This window comes from Gorilla gorilla, chromosome 1, assembly GCF_029281585.2.
Source record: "Gorilla gorilla gorilla isolate KB3781 chromosome 1, NHGRI_mGorGor1-v2.1_pri, whole genome shotgun sequence".
Lineage (NCBI taxonomy): Eukaryota > Metazoa > Chordata > Mammalia > Primates > Hominidae > Gorilla > Gorilla gorilla.
The window spans coordinates 128,477,304-128,491,755 of NC_073224.2; the positions used below are offsets into that span (position 1 = coordinate 128,477,304).

The 14,452-nt window shown below is 46.1% G+C and overlaps 1 long non-coding RNA gene across 3 annotated transcripts in view; it reads right to left on the reverse strand.

Annotated features, from left to right (window-relative positions):
- Positions 1–14,452, reverse strand: part of LOC129525244 (uncharacterized) — a 23,879-nt gene continuing 9,427 nt past the window's right edge. For all 3 annotated transcript variants that reach the window (XR_008669402.2, XR_008669400.2, XR_008669398.2), the window contains exons 3-5: positions 14,109–14,232; positions 13,346–13,465; positions 1–44 (exon numbers count right to left, since the gene is read on the reverse strand). This is a non-coding gene — a long non-coding RNA (uncharacterized lncRNA). The remainder of the gene's footprint in view (positions 45–13,345; positions 13,466–14,108; positions 14,233–14,452) is intronic.

Here is a 14,452-nt window from a genome sequence, read left to right on the forward strand (position 1 = left end):
AAGGGAGTGGGGCCGAAGGAGTGAACTTCAGAGGCATTCAGGTCCTAGAGTGGGATGAGAGAGAAAGAAGAATAGGAGATGGTTAAGGCTGGGGCCTGGAGAGCTGTACAGATATTGATGCTATTTGCCAATCCAGGACATGCAGAAGGAGCAGGCATCAGCCCCGGGCCCACAGGAAAGAGGGAACCACTCAAACTAGGATAATGCACAGAGGGTGTTTTCACAAACGTGTGAGCATGGTGTCGGATAAAGGCAGGACTAATGCAGTAACCTAGAGCCAGTAGCAGTGGAGTGAAGGAGCTTCTCCCATAACCCAGCCAGAAGACCAGGAGGAGAACAGCTACCTGGACCGGAAGGAGAGAGTCTTGTAGAGAAGCTCCCTTGAGAGGATCCCCTTCTGCCAAGGGACAGCCAACCTAGGTGGTCTTGCTGGGAGCATGACAGAGGAGTTAATTCCCCAGTTTCATGTTCCTCCTTTCCTCCACTCCTCTGAGGGTTACTAGCCAAATCCACCGAAGGCAGCCACCAAGACATCCTCACAGATCAGCCTCCCAGGACACACAGCAGGGCACAGAAGGTGGAGATGGATGGGAGGGGAGCAAAGAGCAGATTTGGAGGAGTGCAGCATGGTCCTAGGAGAGCGCCATCCCTGCTGCCCCTAGCTGTGTGGCCTTGGCCAGGTTACCTAACTTCTCTAATCCTCAGAGAGAGGTTGGGGCTGAATACTCAGGAGTCTTCAGTGGAAAGGTGGATGCCATGGGTGTGCTGCGATTTCCTGGAGAAGGTGTAGCTTAGAGGGGAACTGGGGCAGGCTGAAGAGTGAGAGTCAGGGTACGAGGCTGGGGAGGAGCCACCACACAGTCAGCAGTAGCTTCCTTCTCTGGGATCCTCTAGCATTTTCTCTTTAACTTCTCACAGAAGACTACAGATTTTATTGCCACTGCTTCCGTGTGCCTCCCATCAGAGTGTGAGCACCTTTGTTCCTCAGTCCCTCAAGGCCGATGCATGGTCAGCCCTTGTTAGTTGAGTGAGTGAACAAACAACACTGAAGAAGCTGCCCTTGAAAAACTGGGGCATCGGTTAAGGGCTTTGAGGAGAGGATAGAAGACAGTGGAGGAGGAGGCTCAGGAGGAAGTGGGATGTCAAGCTGTGGGGCAGCTGCAAGACCTTGCATGCATTTGGTGGAAATTTCCTAGGGGCTACCAGGGGGCAGGCTGTGCTTGGGACTAGAGGCTAGAGAGGTGGGGAAGGCTCAGTCTCTGTGCTCAAGAGACAGCCCTCTGGACAGAGCACGGCAGCTCCTCCATGACACAGCTGTCCACAAGCTTCGGAGCACAGCTCCTTGTTAGTGAGTGGTGGTGTTAGGCAGGTGGGGAGGTGGGGGAAGTTGAAAGGTATCCTGGGGATGAGCAAAGTCTGATTTGGGGGTGAAGGGGAACATGCAACAATGAACCCAGTTCAATGTTTAGGGCAAACGTTTAATGCAAGAAGCAGTGAGAGGTAAGACTGGAGCCATAAGCAGGCAGTAGCTCGTGGAGACCCAAGTGCCCAGATGTGGACTTTTCCTTATAGGCAGTGGAGCTCCCTGAAGGGTTCTGAAGCAGAGAAGAGCATACATAGTCAGGTGTGCTTCTTACCTGGACTACTGCTGAGGGATATTTAGGATGCAGCATCCTCTGGATGGTTGCTATAATAATAACTATTGTGACAAAGCTTCTTCCTGTGGAGCTATTGTGTTTGCAAATCGGACCAAGGTCCCAGGCATCCAGGCCATGGAGCTAAGTTCCTAGCCCAGGTATCTGGTCAGGGCATAAGTCATTCAGTGTGCCAAACCTCTGAAAGGTAGCCCGGCCCCTTTATTTACCATACTACACACAGCCAGTTCACCTTCTCCTCCTGAGCACCTGGAAAAGCTAACAGATGTGCCAAGGTTCAACACAGCTTTTCTGTGCTGCTATTACAAACCCACAAGATTGAGTGGGGATCATGGTCTGTGAGTTGCCATGAAGAAGCAAATAATCGGCTGGGCGCAGTGGCTCACACCTGTAATCCCAGCACTTTGGGAGGCCAAGATGGGCGGATCACCTGAGGTCGGGAGTTCGAGACCAGCCTGACCAACAAGGAAAAACCCCATCTCTACCAAAAATACAAAATTAGCTGGGCATGGTGGCACATGCCTGTAATCCCAGCTACTTGGGAGGCTGAGGCAGAAGAACCGCTTGAACCCAGGAGGCGGAGGTTGCGGTGAGCTGAGATCATACCATTGCACTCCAGCCTGGGCAAGAAGAGCAAAACTTCATCTCAAAAAAAAAAAAGAAAAAAAAAAAAAGAAGAAGAAGGAAAAGCAAATAGTCATTTGCCAGAACCTGAAAAGAAGCCACAGAGCCACTGAGCTCCATAATCCCTTGCATAGGCTGAGTCGTGCAAACACTTGGGGGAAAAAATCAGGATGGTGTGAACGTAGTGTTGAGGGAGTGTTAGAGCAGAGAGCAGCCTGCCCACATGGCCCGTCAGGACACAAAGCCAGGATCTCGCAACGTGAATGGAATATTACCTCCACCCTGTGTTGATTGAATGAGGCAATCAGCAGAAGCTGCTATGAGAATACTGATGGCCAAAGCTATATATTGGGTGATAAATCTGTGCTGGCTAATTTTTCACTACAATAAGTCAGCCACATGCTCCTGGGAAGCCCCTGGGAACCCCAGCCCAGTTCAGGGACTTCATTGCTCTATTCTTCTCATTAAAGAATAGGCCAGATGCAATGGCTCATTCCTGTAATCCCAGCACTTTGGGAGGCCAAGGTGGGTGGCTCACCTGAGGTAAGGAGTTTGAGACCAGCCTGGACAACATGGTGAAACCCCACCTCTACTAAAAATACAAAACTTAGCCGGGCATGGTGGCACATGCCTGTAATCTCAGCTACTTCGGAGGCTGAGGCACTAGAATTGCTTGAACCTGGCTCTGCCTCTTGCCTGCCTCAGGGAGAAGGGCAACCCAGCCCCTGCTTCAGGGGACCCTGACAAGAGGTGAGAAGAGTCCCAGGGCTGGATTAGGAACAGGCAGGAAAGGAGGCTACCTGTGGCAATGTCAGGAGAAACACATTCAGTCTTAAATAAGAAAATGGGGCCGGATATGGTGGCTCATGCCTGTAAACCCAGCACTTTGGGAGGCTAAGGTGGATGGAACGCTTGAGGCCAGGAGTTTGAAACCAGCCTGGCTAACATGGCGCAACTCTTTCTCTACTAAAAATACAAAATTTAGCAGGCATGGTGGCACACACCTGTAATCCCAGCTACTTGGGAGGCTGAGGCATGAGAATCACTTGAGCCCGGGAGGCAGAGATTGCAGTGAGCTGGGATAGTGTCACTGCACTCCAGCCTGGATGACAGAGTGAAGAAAGAAAGAAAATCGTAGGATCAGAATAAGAATCCTTGGCTCTCTTCAACCTAACTTCCTCCATCTGCTTCCACTTCTCCCGCCACCTCCTGCCCTCATTCTTCATTTTATTTTTTTAATATATATTTTGTAGAGATGGGATCTTGCCATGTTGCCCAGGCTGGTCTCAAACTCCTGGCCTCAAGCAATCCTCCCATCTCAGCCTCCCAAAGTGCTGGGATTACAGGCATGAGCCACCATGCCCAGCTCTGCCCTCATTCTTATGAGGAAACAGGCAAATGAACCAACCTAAGGGCCTTCTAAGTATTCTATCTAATAAGAACTTGATATACAATTCCTGCTTGTGACTATAAACTAATTCAGGAATGTCAAAGGATTTCATTCCAGGTCAGTGCTGACTGATTCGTAATGGCTGCCTGGAGAAGTATGTTGAGACTGAGTCTGAAGCTGCTTCTAGGCTCAGTGGGGAGGATGCCAATGTTGATTGGTGATGTCTGCCATGGGTGCGGGATAGGAAAATGCTGGCACACATGCCATGTATTTTCTAAATAGGGGACTCTACAATGAAATAATTCACCTACAGTGGAAAATATCAATGAGATAACCACAGGCCCAGGATAAAGGGAGTTTCAACTCCTTGGGGGAGGTCCTAGTTATGTTTTTGCCTCTGATCACATTGCACTTTGGCAATGCAATTATAAGCCTCCTGATTCAGGTCACCCTTTTGGAGTCATAGATCTTCTTTGAGAGTTATGGATTGTTGGTGTTGAGAATTGAGTTATAACCCATCAATGCTTTCCCCATTTCTAGAGGTCCATGGAATAAACTTTTTTTTTCAACATTTTGATAAGGAGTCCTGGGGCTGAGCCCTGAAAAGGCCTGCCTCCCAAGACGCCAGTCCCTTCTAAGGAAGTCACCCCGTCCTGGCCATCCTGGACAGAGGCCATGTGACCATGCACATGGGCTAAGATGACTCCTATAGGCTCATAGGATTTCCCTAAAAAATAAAATATTCTTCATTTTTTCCCCAATGTTTGCCCTCTTAAAGTGGCTCTTTTCAGCTCTGAGCAAAATAAGACCTAGCACCTTCAGATTTCTAGGTCAATGGTTCCCTTCACATCCGTGGAAGTTCACTTTGAAAATTGTCTCCCAGAGCCCAGTAACTGATTCCCTTCAGGAAGCAGGGACTGAGGTGGCTGCAAGGGCACAGCCATTCAAAAGGGGATGTGCCTCTTCCTCCACACAGTTCCTGCTCGTTCCAGATAACTGTGGTGGTGAAGGGCCACGCTGCCTCTGGGGCATCCTGCTACAAATGGCACTCTAGTCACGTATAGGTGGTGTCTCTCTCTCTCTCCTGCTTGCTCCCCAGCCCAGGATGGGCTTTAAACAAGATAACAGATTCCCCCTGAATAGAACTTCTTTTGGAAAGGAGACTTCAGTGTCCCCCTAAGATGCAGGCCAGAAAGGAGGCATTCAAACAGACACAGGAGAAAACAAAATTGGGCAGAACATGCCTTGGACAGAAGAGTTAAGCATGGGATTGAAGATCATTTGTTGATATCAGGAAATAGTAATATTAGATAACTAAGTGGAAAATGCTAGAAGCAAAAAAGAATATACAATGTGATTTAACTTTGCCTGTGTGTGTGTGTGCACACAGAGAGTAAAGATTGAAAAGAAAAAGAAATAAAAATGTTAACATTTTTGTCTTGGCAAGTTGGCATTGCTAATATTGGGGGTTATTTTGTTTTGTCTTCATACATTTTTATATTTTCTAAGTTTTTTGTTTGAGCATGTGCTCCTTTCATAACAGAAAATTAATTAAATGTTATTTTAAAATAATTATAAAGGGGACTAAAAAAGAGCATGAGTGATGGAGTCATTTAGAACTGAGCTCAGATCCTAATTAGCTGGTACCCTTAGACAAATTATTTAATTTCTCTGGGCCTGTTTACTCCCCCTAAATCACCTGAATAGTACATGCTTAGAACAGAGAAGACAAGCCTATTGCTTTTATGGTGGTTATGGTTTCAGAGCAGGGATGCTTAGCAGTCAGCAAAAGATGGTTGCGGGGGGAGGAGGAGATTTTTGATTTCCTCTGCTGAGACTGATGATCTAGAGAGGAAGCAAGGCAGCCCCAGGGAACCAAGGAAACGGCCCGGCTGGGAGGTACTCCAACAACCTGTATCCCCCTGCCATCCCCCAACCCAGGCACGCAGAGTGGAAAACAAACACCAGAGACCTTTGGGACTCCAGTGGGCAGGACTCCAGTCCCGTCTGTGGCCATGACTAATGTGAGCTCAAAAGTCTGGGACACAGTCTCCAAACACAGATGGCAGACATGTTCCTTCTGAAACCCTCTGTAAGTGCTTGCAAGTGGGCCAAGCTGTGCTGGGAGGCGTAGATGGACGGGTTTGTCTGCAAGCTGGTAAGGCCCATGGCCAAGTGAAGTAGCCGGGCAGTGGCAAAACGGACACAGGGGAACACCAGGATGGGGCTGAGCCTGGGCATGGCTCCAAAGGCCTTTAAAGACACTGCAAAGCATGGGAAAAGCAGGGGCGCCTCCACAGTGGCACAGCAGTGCCTGCCAAAGGAGCAGCCCTGGCTCCACTCTGCCATGTAAATCTCTCTCCAAAGCACTCAAGTTAATTTCAGCAACAGCTCCCCAGAGCTCCAGCTGATCACCAGGACACCTCCTGTCCTAAGGAAAATAAGAAAAGGAACAGCCAGATTTGTCAAGAAATTAATTGAAAACAGCAATGAGTGGATCATGAATTTATAATAAGATAGTAATTTGCTCCTTTCTCAAAGGCAGACTCGGATGCCAGTTTCCTTTCCCTCTGACGCCTGCTGATCCAAAGCCCCTGTATTCTGGGAGGCGTCAGTCCTGCCACCGGTGGACAGCTGTTCCCTCTCTAGCAGAGCTACAAAATACAAGTCCTCGCCCACCTCCCAGCCCAGGAGTCAGGGCTGCAGGCTTCATGTAGAATCCAGGATGCCTCTTCCAAAGAAAGCAAGAAAAAATACTATTCATTCATTATCCGTTTCATTTATGTGTTTGCCTTGAGTAGCTTCTTTTTCATATGGGTGATTAGAGCAAACTAGAAGGAAACCCAGGGATTAGACAGCATCCCCAGGCCCAGCACAGCACCCAGGATTTAGGTGCAATCTCATCGTTGATGGATGAGAATAGTGAGGCGTGGGGAAACTACAGGATGGGTCAAGGTCACAGAAACAATGAGCAGGCAGGTCTGCTGCTCCCAACCCGCTCTATCTAGCACATGGCTCCTTCTTCAATTCTGTTCTACAAACCAGAGCATGTGGAAAGGGGCAAAGATGAAAAAGACACAGTCTCTACCCTCAAGAGACCAGGGCATAAAAAATTTCTGTGATGTTAAAAAATAATACTTTGAGTCCAAACCTTGGAAATAAGGCCAAGAGAGAACAGCATGTCCTTCCAACGTCATTCTGGGCATTTCTTCACAAGCCTACCCAAGGATTGCTTAATTACCTCAGGGAAAGTATCTCCCTGTGACTTGGCTATTTATTATTCATTAAGGGCTCAGACTCTGTAAAGATATGTGTTAACTTACAGATCTTATCCAGTAAGTATAAATAATTTCTATCTAATAAAAAAGATAACACCAAAGATTATGATGTTTTAATTGCCCTGTAGGGTGTTAGCCAGCTTTGTTTTTTAATTGGTACAAAGTTTACCATCTTAACCTTTTTTTTTTTTTGAGATGGAGTCTTGCTCTGTTGCTCAGGCTGGAGTGCAGTGGTGCGATCTCAGTACACTGCAACCTCTGCATCCTGGATTCAGAAAATTCTCCTGCCTCAGCCTCCCAAGTGGCTTGAATTACAGGTGCGCACCACCACACCCCGCTAATTTTTGTATTTTTAGTGGAGACTGGGTTTCGCCATATTGGTCAGGCTGGTCTCGAACTCCTGATCTCAGGTGATCTGCCCGCCTTGGCGTTCCAAAGTGTTAGGATTACAGGCATGAGCCACTGCACCCGGGCCATCTTAACCATGTTTCAGTGGAATTAAGAACAGTTCAGTGGTATTAAGCACATTTATGTCATGCAACTATCACCACCATCCATCTCCAGAACACTTTTCATCTTGCAAAACTGAAACTTCTCACCCATTAAACAATAACTCCCTATTTTGTCTTCCCTCAACCCCTGGCAACCATCATACCTTCTGTCTTGATGACTTTGTCTATCATAAGTACCTCATATAAGTGGAATCATACAGTATTTGTCTTTTTGTGACTGGCTTATTTCATTTTGCATAACATCCTCAAGTTTCATTCATGTTGTAGCAAGTGGGATGGAGCAGGGACTTGTAACAGAACCAAACTGAGGTCTGCTCACCCAACACAGTAAAACCAGATACCCACACCCAGGATTTTGTGGTGATAGAAAGGAAGGTGTTTATTGCAGAGCACTAAGTAAGGAAGACCAGACAGCTAGGTGCTCAAAACCTAGCCTCCCCAGTGGCTTGCCAGCAAGGATTTTTAGAGGCAGGAATAAATTTCAGAACAGCAGAAGCTACAGGCAAAATCATAAATTGCAAAATTGATTGCCAGGAGGTTACACATTGGCTTAAGTTTAAAAGGGTGGGATGTCTTGAATAGGGGGCTTGCAGGCTGCAGATAGATTCAAAGATCTTCTGATTTGCAATTGATTATGGAAGAGAAGCTTTGTTTAAAAATGTGGGGGTCAGGGCTGGGCACAGTGGCTCACACCTGTAATCCCAACACTTTGGGAGGCTGAGGCAGGTGAATAGCTTGAGCTCAGGAGTTCAAGACCAGCCTGGGCAACATGGCGAAACCCTGTACAAAAATACAAAAATTAGCTGTGCGTGGTGGTGCATGCCTATAGTCTCAGCTACTTAGGGGCTGAGGTAGGGGGATTGCTTGAGCCTGAAAGGTGGAGGTTGCAGTGAGCTGAGATTGTGCCACTGCATTGAACTCCAGCCAGGGTGACAGAGTGAAATCTTGTCTCAAAAAAAAAAAAAAAAAGTCATTGTCAAATATAATACCATGGACCTTTTTCCCTATGTTTTCTTCTAAGAATTTTATAATTTTAGCTCTTATGCTTAAGTCTTTGATCCATTTTGAGTTAATTTTTGTATATGGTGGAAGGTAAGGTAAGGGTTCATTCTTTTGAACATGGATATCTAGTTTTCCCAACACGATTTGTTGAAAAGACTGTGTTTTCCCCATGGAATGGTCTTGGCACCCTTGTCAAAAATCATTTGACCATATATGCAATGGCAAGTTTTATTTTTAACCTAGAAATTTTAACATTTCCTTTTAAATTACCATAAGTATTCATTTCCTCAAAATGCTCTTTGAATTAGCTTAACTACATTATTGGTTCCCTCCTTCATGAGTTGCTAAGTCTTTGGCATATGTCCATTTTATATTTGAAGGAGGTATATTGTAAATGTTTGAATATTACGCTTTTACAGTAATGTACAAAGTGTTATGGGAGTCAGGGTGAAGATCATTTCTAATGGGGGAATTCAAAAAACTTTTCATGTCCAGGCGCGGTGGCTCACACCTGTAATCCCAGCACTTTGGGAGGCAGAGGTGGGTGGATCACTTGAGGTCAGGAGTTTGAGACCAGCCTGGCCAATATGGTGAAACCCCGTCTGTACTAAAAATATAAAAATTAGCCAGGCTTGGTGGCACGTGCCTGTAGTCCCAGCTACTTGGGAGGCTGAGGCAGGAGAATTGCTTGAACCCAGGAGGCAGAGGTTGCAGTGAGCCGAGATTGTGCCACTGCACTCCAGCCTAGGCAACAGAGTGAGGCTCCATCTCAAAAAAAAAAAAAAAAAAAATTCACTTTTGAGATCGGCCTTATGATTAATGCATGAATTTTTGGTAGATAGAAATCAAAGTTTGAGGCAGACATTTCAAACTCTGGAGACAGCAGGATGAATGTTTTTCTTCTTATTTACTTTCATTATTGTTTGTCTTACTCAATCAAGTCTAATAGCTGTAGGGTCAAAGAAGGAAAGCTCCCCCTTTGCCTTCTGAAGGTCCAATGAAAATACCCTAACAAAAGGCAGATTGATAAAAGAAAAAGGCATACAAAATTCATTTAACATGTGGGGTAGGGATCATAGAAGCACAATCACACAGTCATCTAATGAGATCCAGACAGAAACTTATACACCCTTCCTCATAGGGGAGTGGGAGATGGAGAATGTTGGTAATTCTTTTGAGGAGTAGAAAATGATTCTTAGGGAGAATGAATGGGCATAGAAGACACAAATTAACGTGTAAATGACTCTTTAGAATTTGAATGAGTTGGAGAGACAGATATTGTTTTGTGAAAATACTGTGTAGTACATTCTGTGTTACATGTTTTGTGTAAATACTGTGTAGTATGTTACATTACTGTGTAATACTGTGTATTACATTCCCCAGTCTTCTTTTCTGCCATAGATAATGAGATTTCAGGAAGGGAATGGAAGGCAATTGTGTTCTCTTTGGCAGATCCAGTCTTGTGGTAGATAAGGAGATATCAGAGTAAAGCTTCTTCCAGCATCAAAGGCCTCTAACTTAAAATAACCAACATACCAAAGTGCCATATTGTAGTCACCCAGTGGGTCCTTCTTGCCCACTACACAGATAAAGCTGATTCACTGACAGCAGTACTGCCCTAAGAAAGAGTTTAATTAACATAAGGCTAGCCACACAGAAGACAGGAGTTTATTACTCCAATCAGTTTCTCTGAGAACTCAGAGGTTAGGGTTTTTATGGATATTAATTTGGTGGGCAGGGGGCTAGGGAATGGGTGGTGCTGATTGGTTGGGGATGAAATCATAGATAGGAGTGTGGAAAACGGTCCTCTGGTGCTGTGTCAGACTGGGTAAGAGCCACAGGACCAGCTGAGTCATGAGTCATGGGATCTGGGTGGAGTCAGTCACCAGAATACCAAAGTCTGAAAAAGATCTCAAAAGACCAATCTGAGGTTCTACAATAGTGATGTTATCTACGGGACCAATTGGGGAAGTTACAAATCTTGTGAGTGCCAGTGCAATAAACGATGACAGAAAGGCAAGCTATGCCTATATCTTATCAGAATTCAGGCCCCTTCCATAATCCTAATTTTGTGGCCTTTCATTAGTCTTACAAAGGCAGTTTCAGTTCCTGAACAAGAAAGGGATCAGTTTTAGGGAGGGACAATTATGATCCTGGCTTCAAAGTTAAACCATAAATCCCTCCCAAGATTAGCTTGGCCTATGCCCAGGAATGAGACAGAACAGCCAGCCTGTGAGGCTAGAAGCAAGATAGAGTCAGCCATGCCAGGCTTCTCTCACTGTCATAATCTTTGCAAAGGTGGTTTCAACATTTTGGGGTGAACTTCCCTGGACTCCTTCATGGCCTACACAGATGGAATCATTCTACATGAGGAAACCCAGAGAAAAGCTTCTTGCCTCTCTCACATACTGTTTCTCTTCATAGCCCTTCATGAGAGACCCCTGTTACAGCTCTAGGTCAGCCCAGCCCCTCCCAAGCCCCCACCTCACCTGCTTTCCCTACCCTGCCAGAGGCTGGAAAGGGCCTGGGCCTTTCCATCAGCACTTTGGGTCATCTCTGATTCTGCCTGAGCTAGGGAATTGCATTTCCCGACTGTATCATCCCACCACATGAGACATTCATGAAATATCACCCTGACAGACTCTTAATGTTATCAGCATCAATCACAGGGATCAACGGCAAACACACCTGAGACAGAGCAGCCATCTCTGTCCAATCCAGAGTATTATTAATTGGGAAGCTTGTTTCTGGCCACAGAGGCTGAAATCTGCAGCCCTGGAGTGACCTTTGCTTTGGCTGCCAAGTGTCCCTGGCTGAGGCTGGCAGCAAAGCCCTCTCTTGTGGTTCTTTACTGTAGAAGGTGCTTCTGTCCCTGGCTGAAGCAAGGAGTCAGAACTGAACACTGACACACGCATTCTGAGCATCTCAGGTGTGCACATTCCTTCTTGGGTTTTTGAAGTCACATTGTTGTGGTCCCCAGGCCTTCCTAACCCATGACCGTGGCATTTTCTGAGACTCTCAGCAGCCAGGGCAGCCTGCACTGTGGCTGGACACGCTGGATGTCCCAGTCTCTGAGGGCCCAGAGCCCATCACTGTCCTCCACCGGAAATTCACACACGGAAGTAACTGAGAGGCACCTCGGCTCACTGAGCCCCCCTTGCTGGCAAGACCCACGGCCTTCAGCTTCAGCACCCCTCCACCCTTCTTTGAGCCTCAGCTCTCCAGACACCCTGTCTGAGGCCCCCACTCATTCCAGCCCCTCAGCTGTGGTTCAGCCTCTACAACCCGTAAAAGGCACATCCTCTTGGGGTCAGCAGGGCTCCCTAAGGTGCTGACCAAGGATAGAGTGAAGCAGGGCTGTCTAGGCGGCTTTCCAGGCTGATTGATCTACGTGTACTGTGTGTGACTGACAGCAGGCCAAGGGTTGGCTGGACTGCATCTGATTTCATCCTTCACTAGCTGGGTAACCTCGGGCAAGTCAACCTCTATACACCTCAGTTTCCACATCTGTACAAAGGTTCTAATAATAACACTTACCTCGTTTAACAATTAAGGCTTCTGGATAGTAAATATAAAACATGGAGTACAGAGCCTGGCAATAATTAATCCTCAATAAATGTTAACTATTTCTTGAGGAGGAGGAGGTGGATTCTGTCCTGTTTGTGTGAGTGTGTATATATAACATAAAGTCTCGGGGAAAGGAAAAGTGGAAAAAGGGCCAGAGAACTTGCTGTTCATTTCCCCAGACATTGTCTTTGCTGATCAATGTTTTTACCAACTCATAAAGGAGGTTAGTCCTCATTTCATATTCCCTTGTCCAGAGAGTGATAAACTGTTATCTCCTTAAAGTAATCTATGCTGCTTTCGAATCAGCCCTTCTCCACCTTGACAGATGGGATTAGATTCATCTCACTTCCCCTTTGGCAATTGAAAATATCAATGAGATATTAGTGTGCTTGCCTCTGACTTTCTCCTGGGGCAAAATACTGATGGTCCAGAATTAATGTGGCAGTTGATTTACTGTGTGGTGTCTGAAGGCACACGGACAAGTCCTCCTGTTGCTGAGGGGAAATGGGGAGAAGGGAACCCCTAGCCACTTTATGGGACTGGCTCACAGGCCTGTGTTGTTCAAACTAGTTGAGGAGACACAGTTGCAGAGGAGCCGACTCACCTGGGCCAACTCACTCAACATTGCCTGGGAGAATGGTCAGCCCCAGTATTAGAGACCCAAGACAATGAACATTTTCAAGTTCTATGACCTTGACCAGTTAGTTGACCTCTCCAGACCTCAGTTACTTCATTCACAAAATGGGGATAGAGTCATGGAATGACTGTGAGATTAAATGAGATAATGTTCATGAAAGTTGTCAGAATCAAAATGGAATCACTAACAAGAAAGCCCTGATAAATAGAGCTAGGGAAGGCCCTGAAGAGAGCATTCTCATGCTTGTATGCCGGGTAACAAAAGCTATCACAAAAGATTGCAAAAGCCACAACCTCCTACAAAAGCCATTACAACCTTACACAAAAAAGACTTCTGCAAAGACATCTGCCCAGCAACTGCCTGTCCAACCTTGGACTGGCATCACCCTTGTTATTGGCTATAAATAGCCAAGGATAATTATTTCAAAACAATTAGGTAATTCTCCACTTTTTTCTGCTAAAAACCTTTGTCTTCCTCTACCTCCCTGAATACATGCATTACTAAGGCAGGCATATTCCTATGCAATGCTCTATTCCCAAATAAATATTCTTTTCTTTTATAGAGACTCTCTTTGTTTGTCATTTAGGTTGACAATGGATCTGCTTTGTAAATGTTGATTTTTCATCTTTAAGTACCAGAGTAAATGCAATGTTCTTGAATGAGATACTGACCAAACTTACACATATTAAACTGAGGCGTGGAGAGAGGTGGCATCCATAGCAGTCAAGTAAATCAGAAAGTGCTGCCTTTGCTGCTGTTGACCATTGTGATTACCCCAGTTTCTTCTGCCTCCTTGGGAGCTGGAATAATGCACAGGTGAACGGTTGGAGAGGGTAAGTTTCCTATGAAATTTCCAAAGGGAATTTCTTCACTAATGAAACAATCATTCACTGAACACCTTCTATGAGCCAGAGCTTTTCTAGGCACCATGAAGGGTAAAGACAAGACACTGAAGTTTTAAAAAGGCCTTGATTCTGGCCGGGCGTGGTGGCTCACGCCTGTAATCCTAGCACTTTGGGAGGCCAAGTCGGGCAGAGCACCTGAGGTCGGGAGTTCGAGACCAGCTTGACCAACATGGAGAAACCCCGTCTCTACTAAAAATACAAAAAAGTTAACTGGGTGTGGTGGCGCATGCCTGTAATCCCACCTACTCGGGAGGCTGAGGCAGGAGAATCGCCTGAACCTGGGAGGCAGAGGTTGTGGTGAGCCGAGATTGCGCCATTGCACTCCAGCCTGGGCAACAAGAGCGAAACTCCATCTCAAAAAAAAAAAAAAAAAGAAAGACAGAAAAGAAAAAGGCCTTGATTCTGAGGTTTGGTGCTTCACTATTCATCCTCCTCTCTCTCCCTCTCCCTTTCTCCCACCCAGGAGAGCTCTGTCCCTGAAAGGAATGGGGAGAGACAGATGCCTACCCTATTCAAGTCCTCTCCTAGAATTTGGTACCTGTCAGCCAGCCGTGGTGGCTCATATCTGTAATCCCAGAAGTTTGGGAGGCCAAAGCAGGAGGATTGCTTGAAGCCAGGAGTTTGAGACCAGCCTAGGCAACAGAGTGAGATCCCCATCTCCACTAAAAGAAAAAAAAAAATTCAAAAGAATGTGTTTCCTGGAAACAGTAGTGCAGGCCCCAATCTCCGGGCAGGGTCATGCATGGAAGCTCTTATTGGTAATGATCGTTGGTCTGAAAAGTTTCTCTTACCCAAAGTTCAAGTTGAGTTTGTTTGTTTTTTTTTTTCATTATCTCTAGCTTATTAACTATATAGAGCACAAACTCCTTCAGTGAGGAAGCC